A 21,121-nucleotide genomic window follows, 5' to 3' on the forward strand; every position below is an offset into this window, starting at 1 on the left:
ATGCCTTCAATTCATCCCCATTACCCAGGGTGGGGGTCAATCTGGAAACATCAAAATGATGACAAAAGCTTGCCCTACTAAATATTTGCCTCCTTTTGAAATGGCATCGTGTTTCCAAGTCACAGTAATGCACTTTTGACTAAATCTTCATCAGCACCCATTGACGCTGCATTGAGTAGAACGCTCAGTGGGGCTTTAGTCCTAAAACGAAAGTTCAAAAGTAGACTAACAAATTGACACATCTTGATCTTAGATTTTTATTTTCAAAATCCACAAGCAAAACGTACAGTTTCACAGTATAAAGTTTTGAAATTGGCTGAATTAAGGTGAAAACTTAAACCCTGTTAATTTATTTGGCACCTGGGAACTTACTATAGTAATTTATTTAACTTAACATTTTTGTATCCGTTTCTGTCTCTGTACAAAGGCATGGTCTTCAAACTATGGAATACGGCAAAACATGTAATTATAATTATAATAACTGAATGGACTTACTTGGCACTTTTCTAGACACCCAAAGCTCTTTACAGTGTAAGGGGAAGCACCACCCTAACCCCACTTACACACTCTATTTGTGTTTATTTTATTGGCCCATCTCTTCGGAGGACAAAGTTTTACATGTTCGTTTTTTTTTAAATATATTTTGTTACATGTACACTACCGGTCAAACGTTTTCAAACACCTACTCACTCACGGGTTTTTCTTAATTTTCTACTATTTTCTACATTGTAGAATAATAGTGAAGACATCAAAACTATGAAATAACACATGGAATCATGTAGTAAGCAAAAAAGTATTAAACGTATTAAAATATATTTTATATTGGAGAGTCTTCAAATAGCCACCCTTTGCCTTGATGACAGCTTTGCACACTCTTTGCATTCTCTCAACCAGCTTCACCTGGAATGCTTTTCCAACAGTCTTGAAGGCGTTCCCACATATGCTGAGCACTTGTTGGCTGCTTTTCCTTCACTCTGCCGTCCGACTCATCCCGACCATCTCAATTTGGTTGAGGTCGGGGGATTGTGGAGGCCAGGTCATCTGATGCAGCACTCCATCACTCTCCTTCTTGGTCAAATATCCCTTACACAGCCTGGAGGTGTGTTGGGTCATTGTCCTGTTGAAAAACAAATGATAGTCCCACTAAACCCAAACCAGATGGGATGGCGTATCGCTGCAGAATGCTGTGGTAGCCATGCTGGTTAAGTGTGCCTTGAATTCTAAATAAATCACAGTGTCACCAGCAAAGCACCATAACACTTCCTCATCCATGCTTTATGGTGGGAACTACACATGCAGAGATCATCCGTTCACCCACACCGCGTCTCACAAAGACACAGCAGTTTGAACCAAAAATCTCAAATTTGGACTCCAGACCAAAGGACACATTTCCACCGGTCTAATGTACATTGCTCGTGTTTCTTGTCCCAAGCAAGTCTCTTCTTATTGGTGTCCTTTAGTAGTGGTTTCTTTGCAGCAATTCAGCCATGAAGGCCTGATTCACACAGTCCCCTCTGAACAGTTGATGTTGAGATGTGTCTGTTACTTGAACTCTGTGAAGCATTTATTTGGGCTGCAATTTCTGAGGCTGGTAACTCTAATGAACTTATCCTCTGCAGCAGAGGTAACTCTGGGTCTTCCATTCCTGTGGCGGTCCTCATGAGAGCCAGTTTCATCATAGCGTTTGATGTTTTTTGCGACTGCACTTGAAGAAACTTTCAAAGTTCTTGAAATGTTCCGTATTGACTGATGTTCATGTCTTAAAGTAATGATGGACTGTCGTTTCTCTTTGCTTATTTGAGCTGTTCTTGCCATAATATGGCCTTGGTCTTTTACCAAATAGGGCTATCTTCTGTATACCCCTCCTACCTTGTCACAACACAACTGATTGGCTCAAACGCATTAAGAAGGAAAGAAATTACACAAATTAACTTTTAAGAAGGCACACCTGTTCATTGAAATGCATTCCAGGTGACTACCTCATGAAGCTGTTTGAGAGAATGCCAAGTGTGCAAAGCTGTCATCAAGGTAAAGGGTGGCTATTTGAAGAATCTCAAATATAAAATATATTATCAATCAATTTTATTTTATATAGCCCTTCGTACATCAGCTAATATCTCGAAGTGCTGTACAGAAACCCAGCCTAAAACCCCAAACAGCTAGTAATGCAGGTGTAGAAGCACGGTGGCTAGGAAAAACTCCCTAGAAAGGCCAAAACCTAGGAAGAAACCTAGAGAGGAACCAGGCTATGAGGGGTGGCCAGTCCTCTTCTGGCTGTGCCGGGTGGAGATTATAACAGAACCATGCCAAGATGTTCAAAAATGTTCATAAGTGACAAGCATGGTCAAATAATAATCAGGAATAAATCTCAGTTGGCTTTTCATAGCCGATCATTAAGAGTTGAAAACAGCAGGTCTGGGACAGGTAGGGGTTCCATAACCGCAGGCAGAACAGTTGAAACTGGAATAGCAGCAAGGCCAGGCGGACTGGGGACAGCAAGGAGTCACCACGGCCGGTAGTCCCGACGTATGGTCCTAGGGCTCAGGTCTCTCAGTTGGCTTTTCATAGCCGATCATTAAGAGTTGAAAACAGCAGGTCTGGGACAGGTAGGGGTTTCGTAACCGCAGGCAGAACAGTTGAAACTGGAATAGCAGCAAGGCCAGGCGGACTGGGGACAGCAAGGTGTCAGCATGCCCGGTAGTCCTGACGTATGGTCCTAGGGCTCAGGTTCTCAGAGAGAAAGAGAGAACGAGAGAATTAGAGAGAGCATACTTAAATTCACACAGGACACTGGATAAGACAGGAGAAGTACTCCAGGTATAACCAACTAACACCAGCCCCCCGACACATAAACTACTGCAGCATAAATACTGGAGGCTGAGACAGGAGCGGTCCGGAGACACTGTGGCCCCATCCGAAGAAACCCCCGGACAGGGCCAAACAGGAAGGATATAACCCCACCCACTCTGCCAAAGCACAGCCCCCGCACCACTAGAGGGATATCCTCAACCACCAACTTACAATCCTGAGACAAGGCCGAGTATAGCCCACAGAGGTCTCCACCACAGCACAAACCAAGGGGGGGCGCCAACCCAGACAGGAAGATCACGTCAGTAACTCAACCCACTCAAGTGACGCACCCCTCCTAGGGACGGCATGAAAGAGCACCAGCAAGCCAGTGACTCAGCCCCTGTAACAGGGTTAGAGGCAGAGAACCCCAGTGGAGAGAGGGGAACCGGCCTGGCAGAGACAGCAAGGGCTGTTCGTTGCTCCAGAGCCTTTCCGTTCACCTTCACACTCCTGGGCCAGACTACACTCAATCATATGACCTACTGAAGAGATAAGTCTTCAGTAAAGACTTAAAGGTTGAGACCGAGTCTGCGTCTCTCACATGGGTAGGCAGACTGTTCCATAAAAATGGAGATCTATAGGAGAAAGCCCTGCCTCCCGCTGTTTGCTTAGAAATTCTAGGGACAATTAGGAGGCCTGCGTCTTGTGACCGTAGCGTAAGTATTGGTATGTACGGCAGGACCAACTCGGAAAGATAGGTAGGAGCAAGCCCATGTAACGCTTTATAGGTTAACAGTAAAACCTTGAAATCAGCCCTTGCCTTAACAGGAAGCCAGTGTAGGGAAGCTAGCACTGGAGTAATATGATCAAATTTCTTGGTTCTAGTCAGGATTCTAGCAGCCGTATTTAGCACTAACTGAAGTTTATTTAGTGCTTTATCCGGGTAGCCGGAAAGTAGAGCATTGCAGTAGTCTAACCTAGAAGTAACAAATGCATGGATTAATTTTTCTGCATCATTTTTGGACAGAAAATTTCTGATTTTTGCAATGTTACGTAGATGGAAAAAAGCTGTCCTTGAAACAGTCTTGATATGTTCGTCAAAAGAGAGATCAGGGTCAAGAGTAACGCCGAGGTCCTTCACAGTTTTATTTGAGACGACTTTACAACCATCAAGATGAATTGTCAGATTTAACAGAAGATCTCTTTGTTTCTTGGGACCTAGAACAAGCATCTCTGTTTTGTCCGAGTTTAAAAGTAGAACGTTTTCAGCCATCCACTTCCTTATGTCTGAAACACAGGCTTCTAGCGAGGGCAATTTTGGGGCTTCACCATGTTTCATTGAAATGTACAGCTGTGTGTCATCCGCATAGCAGTGAAAGTTAACATTATGTTTTCGAATAACATCCCCAAGAGGTAAAATATATAGTGAAAACAATAGTGGTCCTAAAACGGAACCTTGAGGAACACCGAAATGTACAGTTGATTTGTCGGAGGACAGACCATTCACAGAGACAAACTGATATCTTTCCGACAGGTAAGATCTAAACCAGGCCAGAACTTGTCCGTGTAGACCAATTTGGGTTTCCAGTCTCTCCAAAAGAATGTGGTGATCGATGGTGTCAAAGGCAGCACTAAGGTCTAGTAGCACGAGGACAGATGCAGAGCCTCGGTCTGACGCCATTAAAAGGTCATTTACCACCTTCACAAGTGCAGTCTCAGTGCTATGATGGGGTCTAAAACCAGACTGAAGCATTTCGTATACATTGTTTGTCTTCAGAAAGGCAGTGAGTTGCTGCGCAACAGCTTTTTCTAAAATTTTTGAGAGGAATGGAAGATTCGATATAGGCCGATAGTTTTTTATATTTTCCGGGTCAAGGTTTGGCTTTTTCAAGAGAGGCTTTATCACTGCCACTTTTAGTGAGTTTGGTACACATCCGGTGGATAGAGAGCTGTTTATTATGTTCAACATAGGAGGGCCAAGCACAGGAAGCAGCTCCTTCAGCAGTTTAGTAGGAATAGGATCCAGTATGCAGCTTGAAGGTTTAGAGGCCATGATTATTTTCATAATTGTGTCAAGAGATATAGTACTAAAACACTTAAGTGTCTCTCCCGATCCCAGGCCCTCGCAGAGCTGTGCAGATCCAGGACAGCTAAGCCCTGGAGGAATACGCAGATTCAAAGAGGAGTCCGTAATTTGCTTTCTAATGGTCATGATCTTTTCCTCAAAGAAGTTCATGAATTTATTACTGCTGAAGTGAAAGCCATCCTCTCTTGGGGAATGCTGCTTTTTAGTTAGCTTTGCAACAGTATCAAAAAGAAATTTTGGATTGTTCTTATTTTCCTTGATTAAGTTGGAAAAGTAGGATGATCGAGCAGCAGTGAGGGCTCTTCGGTACTGCACGGTACTGTCTTTCCAAGCTAGTCGGAAGACTTCCAGTTTGGTGTGGCGCCATTTCCGTTCCAATTTCCTGGAAGCTTGCTTCAAAGCTCGGGTATTTTCTGTATACCAGGGAGCTAGTTTCTTATGACAAATGTTTTTCGTTTTTAGGGGTGCAACTGCATCTAGGGTATTGCGCAAGGTTAAATTGAGTTCCTCAGTTAAGTGGTTAACTGATTTTTGTCCTCTGACGTCCTTGGGTAGGCAGAAGGAGTCTGGAAGGGCATCAAGGAATTTTTGTGTTGTCTGAGAATTTATAGCACGACTTTTGATGCTCCTTGGTTGGGGTCTGAGCAGATTATTTGTTGCGATTGCAAACGTAATAAAATGGTGGTCCGATAGTCCAGGATTTTGTGGAAAAACATTAAGATCTACAACATTTATTCCATGGGACAAAACTAGGTCCAGAGTATGACTGTGGCAGTGAGTAGGTCCAGAGACATGTTGGACAAAACCCACTGAGTCGATGATGGCTCCGAAATACTTTTGGAGTGGGTCTGTGGACTTCTCCATGTGAATATTAAAATCACCAAAAATTAGAATATGATCTGCTATGACTACAAGGTCTGATAGGAATTCAGGAAACTCAGAGAGGAACGCTGTATATGGCCCAGGAGGCCTGTAAACAGTAGCTATAAAAAGTGATTGAGTAGGCTGCATAGATTTCATGACTAGAAGCTCAAAAGACGAAAACGCCATTTTTTTTTTTGTAAATTGAAATTTGCTATCGTAAATGTTAGCAACACCTCCGCCTTTGCGGGATGCACGGGGAATATGGTCACTAGTGTAACCAGGAGGTGAGGCCTCATTTAACACAGCAAATTCATCAGGCTTAAGCCATGTTTCAGTCAGGCCAATCACATCAAGATTATGATCAGTGATTAGTTCATTGACTATGACTGCCTTTGAAGTGAGGGATCTAACATTAAGTAACCCTATTTTGAGATGTGAGGTATCACGATCTCTTTCAATAATGGCAGGAATGGAGGAGGTCTTTATCCTAATAAGATTGCTAAGGCGAACACCGCCATGTTTAGTTTTGCCCAACCTAGGTCGAGGCACAGACACAGTCTCAATGGGTATGGCTGAGCTGACTACACTGACTGTGCTATTGGCAGACTCCACTAAGCTGGCAGGTTGGCTAACAGCCTGCTGCCTGGCCTGCACCCTATTTCACTGTGGGGCTAGAGGAGTTAGAGCCCTATCTATGTTGGTAGATAAGATGAGAGCACCCCTCCAGCTAGGATGGAGTCCGTCACTCCTCAGCAGGTCAGGCTTGGTCCTGTTTGTGGGTGAGTCCCAGAAAGAGGGCCAATTATCTACAAATTCTATCTTTTGGGAGGGGCAGAAAACAGTTTTCAACCAGCGATTGAGTGCTGAGACTCTGCTGTAGAGCTCGTCACTCCCCCTAACTGGGAGGGGGCCAGAGACAATTACTCGATGCCGACACATCTTTCTAGCTGATTTACATGCTGAAGCTATGTTGCACTTGGTGACCTCTGACTGTTTCATCCTAACATCGTTGGTGCCGACGTGGATAACAATATCTCTATACTCTCTACACTCGCCAGTTTTAGCTTTAGCCAGCACCATCTTTAGATTAGCCTTAACGTCGGTAGCCCTGCCCCCTGGTAAACAGTGTATGATCGCTGGGTGATTCGTTTTAAGTCTAATACTGCGGGTAATGGAGTCGCCAATGACTAGGGTTTTCAATTTGTCAGAGCTAATGGTGGGAGCCTTCGGCGTCTCAGACCCCGTAACGGGAGGAGTAGAGACAAGAGAAGACTCAGACTCAGACTCCGACTCGCTACATAATGGGGAAAACCGGTTGAAAGTTTCTGTCGGCTGAATGAGCGACACCGGTTGAGCATTCCAACAGTATTTCCCTCCAGAAGCCATGAGAAAGTTGTCCGGCTGCGGGGACTGTGCGGGGGGATTTATACTAACGTTACTATCTGTACTTACTGGTGGCACAGACGCTGTTTCTTCCTTTCCTACACTGAAATTACCCTTGCCTAACGATTGCGTCTGAAGCTGGGCTTGTAGCACAGCTATTCTCGCCGTAAGGCGATCGTTCTCCTGTATATTATGAGTACAGCGACTGCAATTAGAAGACATCATGTTAATGTTCCTACTTAGCTTCGGCTGTTGAAGATGTTGACGAACCATGTCCAGATAAAGCGTCCGGAGTGAAAAAGTTGAATGAGGGAAAAAAGTTGCGATGGAAAAAAGGAAAATAAAGTAAAGTTGGCAGCAAAAACGCACAGGAAAATGACTCTTCTGTCTCGGGACATTCACTCCTTGGAGGAGAGCGCGCTTTTCCCCAGAATCACCCAGAATGCATATTATGATTTGTTTAACACCTTTTTGGTTACTACATGATTCCATATGTGTTATTTCATAGTTTTGATGTCTTCACTATTATTCTACAATGTAAACAATTGTAAAAATATAGAAAAACCCTTGAATGAGTAGATGTGTCCAAACTTTTGACTGGTAGTGTATATGTATAACTTTATGAGCTGGATTGCCTGTCTTTGCAATTAGTTTATTTTCGTTTGCACTCGTTAGCATACAGTGTCCTCCTGAATTATTGGCACATTAGGTAAATATGAACAAAAAAGGCAATGAACAAATATAAATGTTGTTTATCAACTTGATCTTAAACTCAAAATATCATATGAATCTAACCTTCGAGTTTAAATTGTTCAAAGAAAAACAAAGTCATAAAGAAATAATTATTTTATTCAAAAACATGCATGTGACAATTATTAGCACCTCTGCATTTAGTACTTTCTGTACCCTCCCTTTGACAAGAGAACAGCTCTGAGTCGTCTCCTATAATGTTTGATGAGGTGGGAGAACACATAGGAAGGGATTTGAGACCATTTCTCCATACAGAAACTCTCCAGATCCTTCAGATTCCTTGGTCCTCGCTTGTGGACTCTCCTCTGCAGCTCACCACACAGGTTTTCAATGGGGTTTAGGTCAGGGGACTGGGATGGCCATTGCAAAAGCTTCATTCTATGGTCAGTGAACCATTTTCGTGTGGATTTGGAGGTATGCTTAGGATCATTGTCCTGCTGGAAGATCCAACGCAACCCAGTTTTAGCCCCCTGGCAGAGGCAGATAGGTTTTGCTTAAAATCTCCTGGTACTTGGGAGTCCATGATGCCATGTATCCTAACAAGGTTCCCAGGGCCTTTGGATGTAAAAAGAGCTCTGGTCATGCAGAAAATAACCTAATCCCCAAAGTTCCAATGACATTAACAAACTCCAGGCACTTATGTTTGTGGTTTGGTGACAGCAGAGGCTTTCTTCTGGCAACCCTTCCAAATAACTTGTTGGAATGGAGGTGGCGTCTAATTGTAGTTTTGGTGACCCCAAGATGTAACCAACTTCTACAATTCTCCAACTGTGATCCTTGGAGATTTTTTGGCCACTTGAACCACCCTTCGCACTGTGAGTGGGGGCAAAATACACTTGCGTCCTCATCCAGGCAGGTTCATCACAGATCCAGTTGTTTTAAATGTCTTAATTATTGCCCTAATAGTGGAGATGGGTATTTTCAGGCGTGTAGCTATATTTATATAGCCATTGCCTGATTTGTGAAGGTCAACAACCTTTTGTCTCATTTAATTTGTGTTCTCTGACCTTTCTCATTACATTTTACATTTTAGTCATTTAGCAGATGCTCTTATCCAGAGCGACTTACAAATTGGTGCATTCAACTAGATGGATAACTAAGGGAGTTTAGCCTGTGTGTCACCTCATATTTATACCCCAGTGAAACAGGAATTTAAGAGTTCCCGAAGACTCAGATGAACTTTAAAAAGTAAAATCTTAAATCGAAATATACATAACAATTTCTAGTGGTGCCAATAATTGTGACATGCATGTTTTTGAATACAATATATATTTTTAAACTATTTTTTCTTTGAGCAATTTTAACTCAAAGGTTTGATTCATATGATATTTTGAGTGTAAACTCAAGCTGATAAACAACTACATTTTTCCACAGCCTTTTTTGTCCATATTTACCTAGGGTGCCAATAATTCAGGAGGGCACTGTATTTAGCTAGCAGCCTCCATGCAAATTCGCTATTACTTTTTAGCATTCTTGGTGTTCTCTGGCAAATGCCAAACGTCCTGCACGGTGTTGGGCTGTAAGCACAACCCCCACCTGTGGACTTCGGGCCCTCATACCACCCTCATGGAGTCTGTTTCTGACCGTTTGAGCAGACACATGCACATTTGTGGCCTGCTGGAGGTCATTTTGCAGGGCTCTGGCAGTGCCCTTCCTGCTCCTCCTTGCACAAAGGCGGAGGTAGCAGTCCTGCTGCTCGGTTGTTGCCCTCCTACGGCCTCCTCCACGTCTCCTGATGTACTGGCCTGTCTCCTGGTAGCGCCTCCATACTCTGGACACTAAGCTGACAGACACAGCAAACCTTCTTGCCACAGCTCGCATTGAAGTGCCATCCTGGATGAGCTGCACTACCTGAGCCACTTGTGTGGGTTGTAGATTTCGTCTCATGCTACCACTAGAGTGAAAGCACCGCCAGCATTCAAAAGTGACCAAAACATCAGCCAGGAAGCATAGGAACTGAGAAGTGGTCTGTGGTCACCACCTGCAAAACCAGTCCTTCATTGGGGGTGTCTTGCTAATTGCCTATCATTTCCACCTGTTGTCTATTCCATTTGCACAACAGCATGTGAAATGTATTGTAAATCAGTGTTGCTTCCTAAGTGGACAGTTTGATTTCACAGAAGTGTGATTGACTTGGAGTTACATTGTGTTGTTTAAGTGTTCCCTTTATTTTTTTGAGCAGTGAATCATTTAATTTACACAACATGCCTACCACTTTGAAGATGCAAAATATTTGTTATTGTGAAACAAACAAGAAACAAGACAACCCCCCCCCCCCCCCCAAGTCAATACTTTGTAGAGCCACCTTTTGCAGCAATTACAGCTGCAAGTCTCTTGGGGTATGTCTCTATAAGCTTGGCACATCTAGCCACTGGGATTTTTGCCCATTCTTCAAGGCAAAACTGCTCCAGCTCCTTCAAGTTGGATGGGTTGCGCTGGGGTACAGCAATCTTTAAGTCATATCACAGATTCTCAATTGGATTGAGGTCTGGGCTTTGACTAGGCCATTCCAAGACATTTAAATGTTTCCCCTTAAACCACTCAAGTGTTGCTTTAGCAGTATGCTTAGGGTCATTGTCCTGCTGGAAGGTGAACCTCCATCCCAGTCTCAAATCTCTGGAAGACTGAAACAGGTTTCCCCTCAAGAATTTCCCTGTATTTAGCGTCGTCCATCATTCCTTCAATTCTGACCAGTTTCCAGTCCCTACCGATGAAAAACATCCCCACAGCATGATGCTGCCACCACGCCTCACTGTGGGGATTGTGTTCTCGGGGTGATGAGAGGTGTTGGGTTTGCGCCAGACATAGTGTTTTCCTTGATGGCCAAAAAGCTCTATTTTAGTCTCATCTGACCAGAGTACCTTCTTCCATATGTTTGGGGAGTCTCCCACATGCCTTTTGGCGAACACCAAATGTTTGCTTATTTTTTTCTTTAAGCAATAGCTTTTTTCTGGCCACTCTTCTGTAAAGCCCAGCTCTGTGGAGTGTACGGCTTAAAGTAGTCCTATGGACAGATACTCCAATCTCCGCTGTGGAGCTTTGCAGCTCCTTCAGGGTTATCTTTGGTCTCTTTGTTGCCTCTCTGATTAATGCCCTCCTTGCCTGGTCTGTGAGTTTTGGTGGGCGGCCCGCTCTTGGCAGGTTTGTTGTGGTGCCATATTCTTTCCATTTTTTAATAATGGATTTAATGGTGCTCCGTGGGATGTTCAAAGTTTCAGATATTTTTTTATAACCCAACCCTGATCTGTACTTCTCCACAACTTTGTCCCTGACCTGTTTGGAGAGCTCCTTGGTCTTCATTGTGCCGCTTGCTTGGTGGTGCCCCTTGCTTAGTGGTGTTTCAGACTCTGGGGCCTTTCAGAACAGGTGTATATATACTGAGATCATGTGACACTTAAATAAAGTCCACCTGTGTGCAATCTAACTAATTATGTGACTTCTGAAGGTAATTGGTTGCACCAGATCTTTTTTAGGGGGTTCATAGCAAAGGGAGTGAATACATATGCACGCACCACTTTTCCATTATTTATTTTGTAGAAGTTTTTGAAACAAGTAATTTTTTTTCATTTTACTTCACCAATTTGGACAATTTTGTGAATGTCCATTACATGAAATCCAAATAAAAATCCATTTAAATTACAGGTTGTAATGCAACAAAATAGGAAAAACACCAAGGGGGATGAATACTTTTGCAAGGCACTGTACGTTTGCTTGACACCCCCTCATTATCATGTTGGAGGAAGAAATACAGAAATAAATACATTAAAACAATTATTTTATTGGTGGCGTACACATATTTTGCAGATGTTATCGTGGGTGTAGAGAAATGCTTATGTTCCTAGCTCCAACAGTGCAGTAATACAAAACAATACAAGCAAATCCCCCCCCAAAATGAAGAAATAACATAAATGAAAATGTAAGAAAGTGGGATAAAATATTTTAATAATTATTTATCTATGTGTGCATTTTTTGATTTATCTATTAATTCATGTATTTGTGTGTATTGATTGATTTATACATTTATTTATAATTACGGCAGGTTTGGTCCTCTCAAATATAGCCATCTAGTTTATCCCCTGAAAGTTAGCTTGTCAACTAGCCATATTGAGGTGATCTGTTATTAGCTAGCTAGACAATTTGACGTGGTCCATCAATCAATGGGGAAAAAAAGTATTTAGTCAGCCACCAATTGTGCAAGTTCTCCCACTTAAAAAGATGAGAGAGGCCTGTAATTTTCATCATAGGTACACATCAACTATGACAGACAAATTGAGAATTTTTTTATCCAGAAAATCACATTGTAGGATTTTTTATGAATTTATTTGCAAATTATGGTGGAAAATAAGTATTTGGTCAATAACAAAAGTTTCTCAATACTTTGTTATATACCCTTTGTTGGCAATGACACAGGTAACTAACTTCGCTATGTACTGTATGCCTACGTTGGTTGGAGAAAAAAAATACATTAGGTCTACTTATAACTATGTTTAGCCAATTCCTTGTCCCCCAGCAGCCAAATCGAACGCTCTGCACTATAGTCATGTTTTATTGATAACAACCTTTTACATCCATAGAACATCAACAACTCGTAATAGCCCTTGGCTGGAATTCGATGCAAGGTGCGTTATAGCAGTGACTATAAGCAGTGGCAACCCATCCTTACAGATGGTCATAAATCTTTGGATCTAATTAAGTCAACTCAATGCAATTACCTGTACATTTTATTTGCTTAGCATTTTTACAAAAACGTTGTGACTTCACTTAAAGGGGAACTCCACTCAAAAACTATCCTTTGTTATTTTTTTCCCAATAATCAACTGTTGATACAGTCCCAAAATGTTTTGCATGTCAGCAGTCAAAGTCATGATGATGCGTTTTGTGATGTGGCTGGTGACATTTGGTTTCTTGAAATCCAATATCTTGAAAAGTTGACGCTGACATGCAAAACATTTTGTGATTGTATCAAGTGGTCTAATGAAAGGAAGATCAAAAGATAGTAAGTGGAGTTTCCCTTTAAGATCCCAGACTCAAGCAATGAATTCATGAAGCAATGTATAATCAATATCTGATACACAATGAGCGCCAAAAATAGTTGTTTTGGCTCTGTACTCCAGCACTTTGGATTTTCATCCATATCGGGTGATCCGTTTAGAAACTACAGCACCTTTTGTACATAATCCCCCCATTTTAGGGGTCCAAAAATAGGGGGACAAATTCACTTATGTGTATTAAAGTAGTTAAAATTTAGTATTTGGTCCCATATTCCTAGCACACAATGATTACATCAAGCTTGTCACTCTACAAACTTGTTGGATGCATTTGCTGTTTGTTTTGGCTGTGTTGCAGATTATTTTGTGCCCAATAGAAATGAATGGTAAATAATGTAGTGTGTCATTTTGGAGTCACTTTTATTGTAAATAAGAATAGAATGTTTCTAAACACTTCTACATTAATGTGGATGCTACCATGATACCAACGATACGATACCAGGCCTTTCTTCCTGTGCCAATCAAATTTGAACAACATTGTTTGTTATCAAAACAATAATAAGCGGCCTGGGATTAGTTTAAAACGGCCCGCAACATGGTTTGTGAAATTACTCTGAACAAAAATATAAACACAGCACGTAACGTATTGGTCCCATGTTTCATGAGCTGAAAAAAACATCCCAGAAATGTTCCATATGCACAAAAAGCTTATTTCTCAAAAGTGTTGTGCACAAATTTGTTTACATCCCTGTTAGTGAGCCTTTCTGCTTTGCCAAGATAATCCATCCACCTGACAGCTGAGGCCTATCAAGAAGCTGATTAAACAGCATGATCATTACACAGGTGCACCTTGTGCTGAGGACAATAAAAGGCCACTCTACAATGTGCAGTTGTGTCACACAACACAATGCCACAGATGTCTAAAGTCTTGAGGGAGCATGCAATTAGCATGCTGACTGCAGAAATGTCCACCAGAGCTGTTGCCAGAGAATTGAATGTTAATTTCTTTACCATAAACCGCCACCAACGTCATTTTAGAGAATTTGGCAGTACGTCCAACCGGCCTCACAACCGCAGACCACGTGTATGGCGTCATGTGGGCGAGCGGTTTGCTGATGTCAACGTTGTGAACAGAGTGCCCCATGGTGGCGGTGGGGTATGGTATGGGTAGACATAAACTACGGACAACGAACACAATTGCATTTTATCGATGGCAATTTTAAATGCACAGAGATACCGTGAGGAGATCCTGAGGCCCATTGTCATGCCATTCATCCGCTGTCATCACCTCATGTTGCACGATAACACACGGCCCCATGTCACAAGGATCTGTACACAATTCCTGGAAGCTGAACATGTCCCATTTCTTCCATGGCCTGCGTACTCACTCACCCATTGAGCATGTTTGGGATGCTCTGGATCAACGTGTACGACGGCATGTTCCAGTTCCCGCCAATATCCAGCAACTTCACACAGCCATTGAAGAGGAGTGGGACAACATTCCACAATCAACAGCCTGGTAAACTCTATTCAAAGGCAAATGGTGGTCACACCAGATACTGACTGGTTTTCTGATCCACGCCCCTACTTTTTTTTTTTAAAGGTATCTGTGACCAATAGATGCATATCTGTAATCCCAGTCATGTGAAATCAATAGATTAGGGCCTAATGAATTTATTTCAATTGACTGATTTCCTTTTATGAACTGTAACTCAATAAAATCTTTGAAGTTTGTTGTGGAAATTCTTACACAGGACACTCAAGGTCAATATTAAATGAATCACTCTTTATTGCCAGCAAGCTGGAGAGGTCACAGTCAAATTTAGTTGCATAAAGTACCGTTCTGAAGTGAGCTTTAAAAGGGCGTTCCTTACATAGAGCCTTATATACAGCTACATAAACCTACATAAACATGATTCATTGTATTGGTTCCTACATGTGACTGGCTCTGTCTCCTAGCTTAACTTAAAGAACATATTCTGGGAATTCTGCCAGATGGTCCTCCGGAGGGGGTCATGACTGTCCCCCCCTCATATCTTGACCAGACACAGGCAGGAACCAAGGATTGTTTATGACACCAAAGACAAGATGCACAAAGTAAAATTTCCTTTACAAATTGTTGCATGTTGCGTTCATATTTTTGTTCAGTATATATCAAATATGTGCTAAATCACACAGGAAGAAAAAACGGTAGCTCCGGTAATCTGAGTAATGTGTTTTACCATTTGATCTAGAGACAAGCCGTTTTCTTTGCTTTAAAGCTACACGTATGACTGTCAAAGCTGTTTTTCCTCTCTGGCACTGCTGACTGACAGCAAACTTGCAAAGCCTATAAGACTGGCCTGTGCTCTTGGTTATACCAGGGATGAAATTATATACAATGTATCAACTTTGCTCACTCTGCACACGCTACTCCAACGTATTAAATGTACAAATGTAACAACAGAAGACTAATTTAGCCATCACGGCTAAATTATATTTTAAAAACTGATGAAGGAATGGATGCGCAGGAAGAACGGACAGAGAGAAACAGGTGAGTGATGGCTGGAAGGGGATGCGGCTGGCGGATTACAGCTGCTGCTTACAACTCTACCAACATATTACCTCAATTACCTCGACTAGTCGGTGCCCCCGCACCGGTACCCCCTGTATATAGCCTCCCTACTGTTATTTTATTTTACTGCTGCTCTTTAGTTATTTGCTTTTATTTTTTTACTTAACACTTTTCTTCTTCTTTTTTTTTACTTAAAAAAATGCATTGTTGGTTAAGGGCTTGTAAGTAAGCATTTCACTGTAATGTCTACACCTGTTGTTTTGTGGCAAATACAATTTTGATTTGATTTGATTTGATATGGCATGAGGACATAAGTCAAGTGGACATTATTGGACCGGCACATACAAGAGATTTTTTTATCAGAATTTATAAACAAAACTGACTTTATAAACATTTTATGACCAGGCGCCAGCACCTTCTTTAGATCGATAGGACCGAAAATTTTTAGTATTATATGAAACTATATTAAATATTCTATAACGTTGGGATCATAAGTATCATGAGGTTTTGGTTCCGTGATATTACCGTGGTACCGGTATACCATGCAACACTAATCCACATTAATGTAGAAATGTTTAGAAACATATTCTATTCTTATTTACAATAAAAGTGAATCCAAAATGACACAATACATTATTTACCATTCATTTCTATTGAGCACAAAATAATAACAACCAAAACAAACAGCAAATGCATCCAACAACTTTGTAGAGTCAGAGGATTGATGTAATTATTGCGTGCTAGGAATATGGGACCAAATACTACACTTTTGACTACTTTAATACACAACAGAAAATGTGTCACTGTCCCAATACCTTTGGAGCTCACTGTACAGTGAGGGAAAAAAGTATTTGATCCCCTGCTGATTTTGTACGTTTGCCCACTGACAAAGAACTGATCAGTCTATAATTTTAATGGTAGGTTTATTTGAACAGTGAGAGACAGAATAACAACAAAAAAATCCAGAAAAACGCATGTCAAAAATGTTATAAATTGATTTGCATTTTAATGAGGGAAATAAGTATTTGACCCCTCTGCAAAACATGACTTAGTACTTGGTGGAAAAACCCTTGTTGGCAATCACAGAGGTCAGACGTTTCTTGTAGTTGGCCACCAGGTTTGCACACATCTCAGGAGGGATTATGTTCCACTCCTCTTTGCAGATCTTCTCCATGTCATTAAGGTTTCGAGGCTGACGTTTGGCAACTCGAACCTTCAGCTCCCTCCACAGAAAGGACTGGCTAGGCCACTCCAGGACCTTAATGTGCTTCTTCTTGAGCCACTCCTTTGTGTTTTGGGTCACTGTCATGCTGGAATATCCATCCACGACCCATTTTCAATGCCCTGGCTGAGGGAAGGAGGTTCTCACCCAAGATTTGACGGTACATGGCCCCGTCCATCGTCCCTTTGATGCGGTGAAGTTGTCCTGTCCCCTTAGCAGAAAAACACCCCCAAAGCATAATGTTTCCACCTCCATGTTTGATGGTGGAGATGGTGTTCTTGGGGTCATAGGCAGCATTCCTCCTCCTCCAAACACAGCGAGTTGAGTTGATGCCAAAGAGCTCCATTTTGGTCTCATCTGACCACAACACTTTCACCCAGTTCTCCTCTGAATCATTCAGATGTTCATTGGCAAACTTCAGACGGGCCTGTATATGTGCTTTCTTGAGCAGGGGGACCTTGCGGGCGCTGCAGGATTTCAGTCCTTCACGGCGTAGTGTGTTACCAATAGTTTTCTTGGTGACTATGGTCCCAGCTGCCGTGAGATCATTGACAAGATCCTCCCGTGTAGTTCTGGGATGATTCCTCACCGTTCTCATGATCATTGAAACTCCATGAGGTGAGATCTTGCATGGAGCCCCAGGCCGAGGGAGATTGACAGTTATTTTGTGTTTCTTCCATTTGCGAATAATCGCACCAACTGTTGTCACCTTCTCACCAAGCTGCTTGGCGATGGTCTTGTAGCCCATTCCAGCCTTGTGTAGGTCTACAACCTTGTCCCTGACATCCTTGGAGAGCTCTTTGGTCTTGGCCACGGTGGAGAGTTTGGAATCGAATTGATTGATTGCTTCTGTGGACAGGTGTCTTTTATACAGGTAACAAGCCGAGATTAGGAGCACTCCCTTTAAGAGTGTGCTCCTAATCTCAGCTCGTTACCTGTATAAATGACACCTGGGAGCCAGAAATCTTTCTGATTGAGAGGGGGTCAAATAATTATTTCCCTCATTAAAATGCAAATCAATTTATAACATTTTTGACATGCGTTTTTCTGGATTTTTTTGTTGTTATTCTGTCTCTCACTGTTCAAATAAACCTACCATTAAAATTATAGACTGATCATTTCTTTGTCAGTGGGCAAACGTACAAAATCAGCAGGGGATCAAATACTTTTTTCCCTCACTGTATTAGCTCTGGTCAATGACTTGTTAATGACTGAGAAACCATTAAGGTACACGGTTTCTAAAAGTGCACTTGTGCAATCCAGCATTTCATAACATCCGTTTTATAAAATGTCTTCTAGATCTGATATCTTTGGTCATGATTGGAAAAAGGCATCTCTAGGTAGACTAGGTTCAGGGAATAACCCTTGGCGAGGACTACAAGCAGGAATAAACAATGTGTCTTCTGGACTTCATTTCACAGAGGCCTCAGGTGAGCTCTGCCTGTTTAGTGCTTGGAAGGCGCAAGGCAGTGATCCCCCCTGTCAGCAGCAAAGCAGACACAAGTAGAACTGGTATCACACAGTTGGTGTCCACCAACTGGCCAAAGACTATATTACCCATGATGGCTGCCACTCTGCCTACTCCTGTGAAGAAGCCCAGAGCGGAGGACCTAAAATAAACCAAGATTGACAGTGAGCACAGTGTGAGAGACAAGACAATCAGCCTGGCAAAGAGCCTTTGCTGGGAAATGTTTTAAAAAGATGGCTGTTTGGTAGCTTGGTCCCATTGCATGTCATAGGAGTTGGCAAGACAGCAGAAACAGATCTTGGACCAGTCGTGACAATAGAGGACCAATAGGACCCGTTCTAAAGTGGACCTGGGGCTTTCCCACCCGGACTCAACATGCATAAATTCATTTTTTAAATATAGAGACCCGTTCCAAACGGACCCGAGGACAACTAGACCCGTTATGTACAGTACCAGTCAAAGGTTTGGACACACCTACTCATTCAAGGGTTTTTCTTTATTTTTACTGTTTTCTACATTGTAGAATAATAGTGAAGATGTCAAAACTATGAAATAACACATATGGAATCATGTAGTAACCCAAAAAGTGTTAAACAAATCAAAACATATTTTATATTTGAGATTCTTCTAATAGCCACCCTTTGCCTTGATGACAGCTTTGCACACTCTTGGCATTCTCTCAACCAGCTTCATGTGGTAGTCACCTGGAATGCATTTCAATTAACAGGTGTGCCTTCTTAAAAGTTAATGCGCTTGAGCTAATCAGTTGTGTTGTGACAAGGTATGGGGGGCTGGCAAGAACAGCTCAAATAAGCAAAGAGAAATGACAGTACATCATTACTTTAAGACATGAAGGTCAATACGGAACATTTCAAGAACTTTTAAAGTTTCTTCAAGTGCAGTCGCAAAAACCATCAAGCGCTATGATGAAACTGGATCTTGTGAGGACCGCCACAGGAATGGAAGACCCAGAGTTACCTCTGCTGCAGAGGATAAGTTTGAGATCTTTGGTTCCAACCGCTGTGTCTTGGTGAACGGATGATCTCCGCATGTGTATTTCCCACCGTAAAGCATGGAGGAGGTGGTGTTATGGTGTGGGGGTGCTTTGCTGGTGACACTGTCTGTGATTTATTTAGAATTCAAGGCACACTTAACCAGCATGGCTACCACAGCATTCTGCAGCGATACGCCATCCCATCTGGTTTGGGCTTAGTGGGACTATCATTTGTTTTTCAACAGGACAATGACCCAACACACCTCCAGGCTGTGTAAGGGCTATTTGACCAAGAAGGAGAGTGATGGAGTGCTGCATCAGATGACCTGGCTTCCACAATCCCCTGACCTCAACCAAATTGAGATGGTTTGGGATAAATCGGATGTGGGAACTACTTCAAGACTGTTGGAAAAGCATTCCAGGTGAAGCTGGTTGAGAGAATGCCAAGAGTGTGCAAAGCTGTCATCAAGGCAAAGGGTGGCTATTTGAAGAATCTCAAATATAAAATATATATATTTGTTTAGCACTTTTTTGGTTACTACATGATTCCATATGTGTTACTTCATAGTTTTTAATGTCTTACATTTTAGTCATTTTAGCAGACGCTCTTATCCAGAGCGACTTACAGTTAGTGAGTGCATACATTTTCATACTTTTCCATACTTTTTTCATACTGGCCCCCTGTGGGAATCGAACCCACAACCCTGGCGTTGCAAGCGCCATGCTCTGCCAACTGAGCTACACGGGGCCCTACAATGTAGAAAATAGTAAAATGAAAGAAAGAAAAACCCTTGACTGACTAGGTGTTCTAAAACTTTGGACCAGTAGTGTATATTAAAAAGAGCTGATAAGCGAGAGGAGGGAGAGGGGTGTCACTCTAGCAGGCGGGGGAGAGGCTGTACTGTGAATGAGTGACATGGGGAGCAGGGAGGAAGAGACGAGAGACAGCAACCAACCAAGCCGACTTGCGCTATAGTAGACTAATAGCTGCCACAGCTAGGTTATTTATCATCCAATATGATTACGTAGTACCTGTCTTGGACTGCATCAAACCAGGAGAAGCTAGCTAACATTAGCTAGCTAGGCTAACTGAGGCCGCAGTGCATGCGCTTCCTCATCCTACAGTTACGAATGACAACAACTCCATTAAGAATATGAATTAGCAGCCTACCTGTTGGATCTTGGTCGTTGTAGCCTTCTCCTTTAACTTTTAATTCCATCTTACATTGATTTAGATATCTCCTAACTTTTGCCTCACACCGAGCGAGGCTCTATGGCTTTAGCCTAATGCCGCTTTGATGACTTATGATTGGTCAACAACAAGCTACACGCTCTACTCTCGTGAAAAGCAAGAGCAGCAGCATAAATTACAAAATGTCTCCTTTCTGATCTGTACGGGCCCTTCCGGACAAGTCCGCTAAAATTACACATACCCGAGACCAGTGACAATCATAATAGATCCGACCCAGACCCGTGACATTATTTCGAATTCTGGATCCGGACCCGCTCGGGTCTCGGGTATTCGGGTACAGGTGGATCCGTGAAGCCTTCTAGTAAATAGGAGTTGGGAAGGCAACACAAACAGATTTGGGACCGGGGCTATTATGTTGGTGTATGCAGTGATGGAGCGGTTACCGTAGCTGGGTGGGGTAGAGCTCGGTGCCCAACACATCCAAGGAATTCCAGGCCACCACAGACACTCCACTGAACACACAGGAGATGAGCAGACTCTGAGCTTTCGTCTTCACCTCGTAGATGAGGAACACACTCACACTGGACAACAATAGGCTGCAACCTGGGACAGAGAGCACAGTACATACATAAAAAAAAAAAACAGATGACACACACACAGGGGAATAGAATGGTTCTAGGCAACTTCGACTTGTGGGTTTGATTCCTGCATAGACCACAAACATGGGTTAACTGTGAGTGGCTTTGGATCAAAGTGTCTGCTAAATGGCCATTTTATGACACCATTCCCAATGCTGCATAATTATCCTGATTTAGCAACAATATGTCACT

General features: G+C 42.4%; 1 pseudogene across 1 annotated transcript in view; it reads right to left on the reverse strand.

Moving 5' to 3' along the window:
• Window positions 1-17,735: 17,735 nt before the first annotated feature.
• LOC311118200 (synaptic vesicle glycoprotein 2B-like) overlaps window positions 17,736-21,121 on the reverse strand; it is a 29,040-nt pseudogene continuing 25,654 nt past the window's right edge. The window contains exons 12-13 of the transcript in view: window positions 20,735-20,894; window positions 17,736-18,247 (exon numbers count right to left, since the gene is read on the reverse strand). The product of the transcript in view is annotated as a synaptic vesicle glycoprotein 2B-like (transcript). The remainder of the gene's footprint in view (window positions 18,248-20,734; window positions 20,895-21,121) is intronic.

This window comes from Coregonus lavaretus, assembly GCF_964263955.1.
Source record: "Coregonus lavaretus genome assembly, contig: HAP1_SCAFFOLD_435, whole genome shotgun sequence".
Lineage (NCBI taxonomy): Eukaryota > Metazoa > Chordata > Actinopteri > Salmoniformes > Salmonidae > Coregonus > Coregonus lavaretus.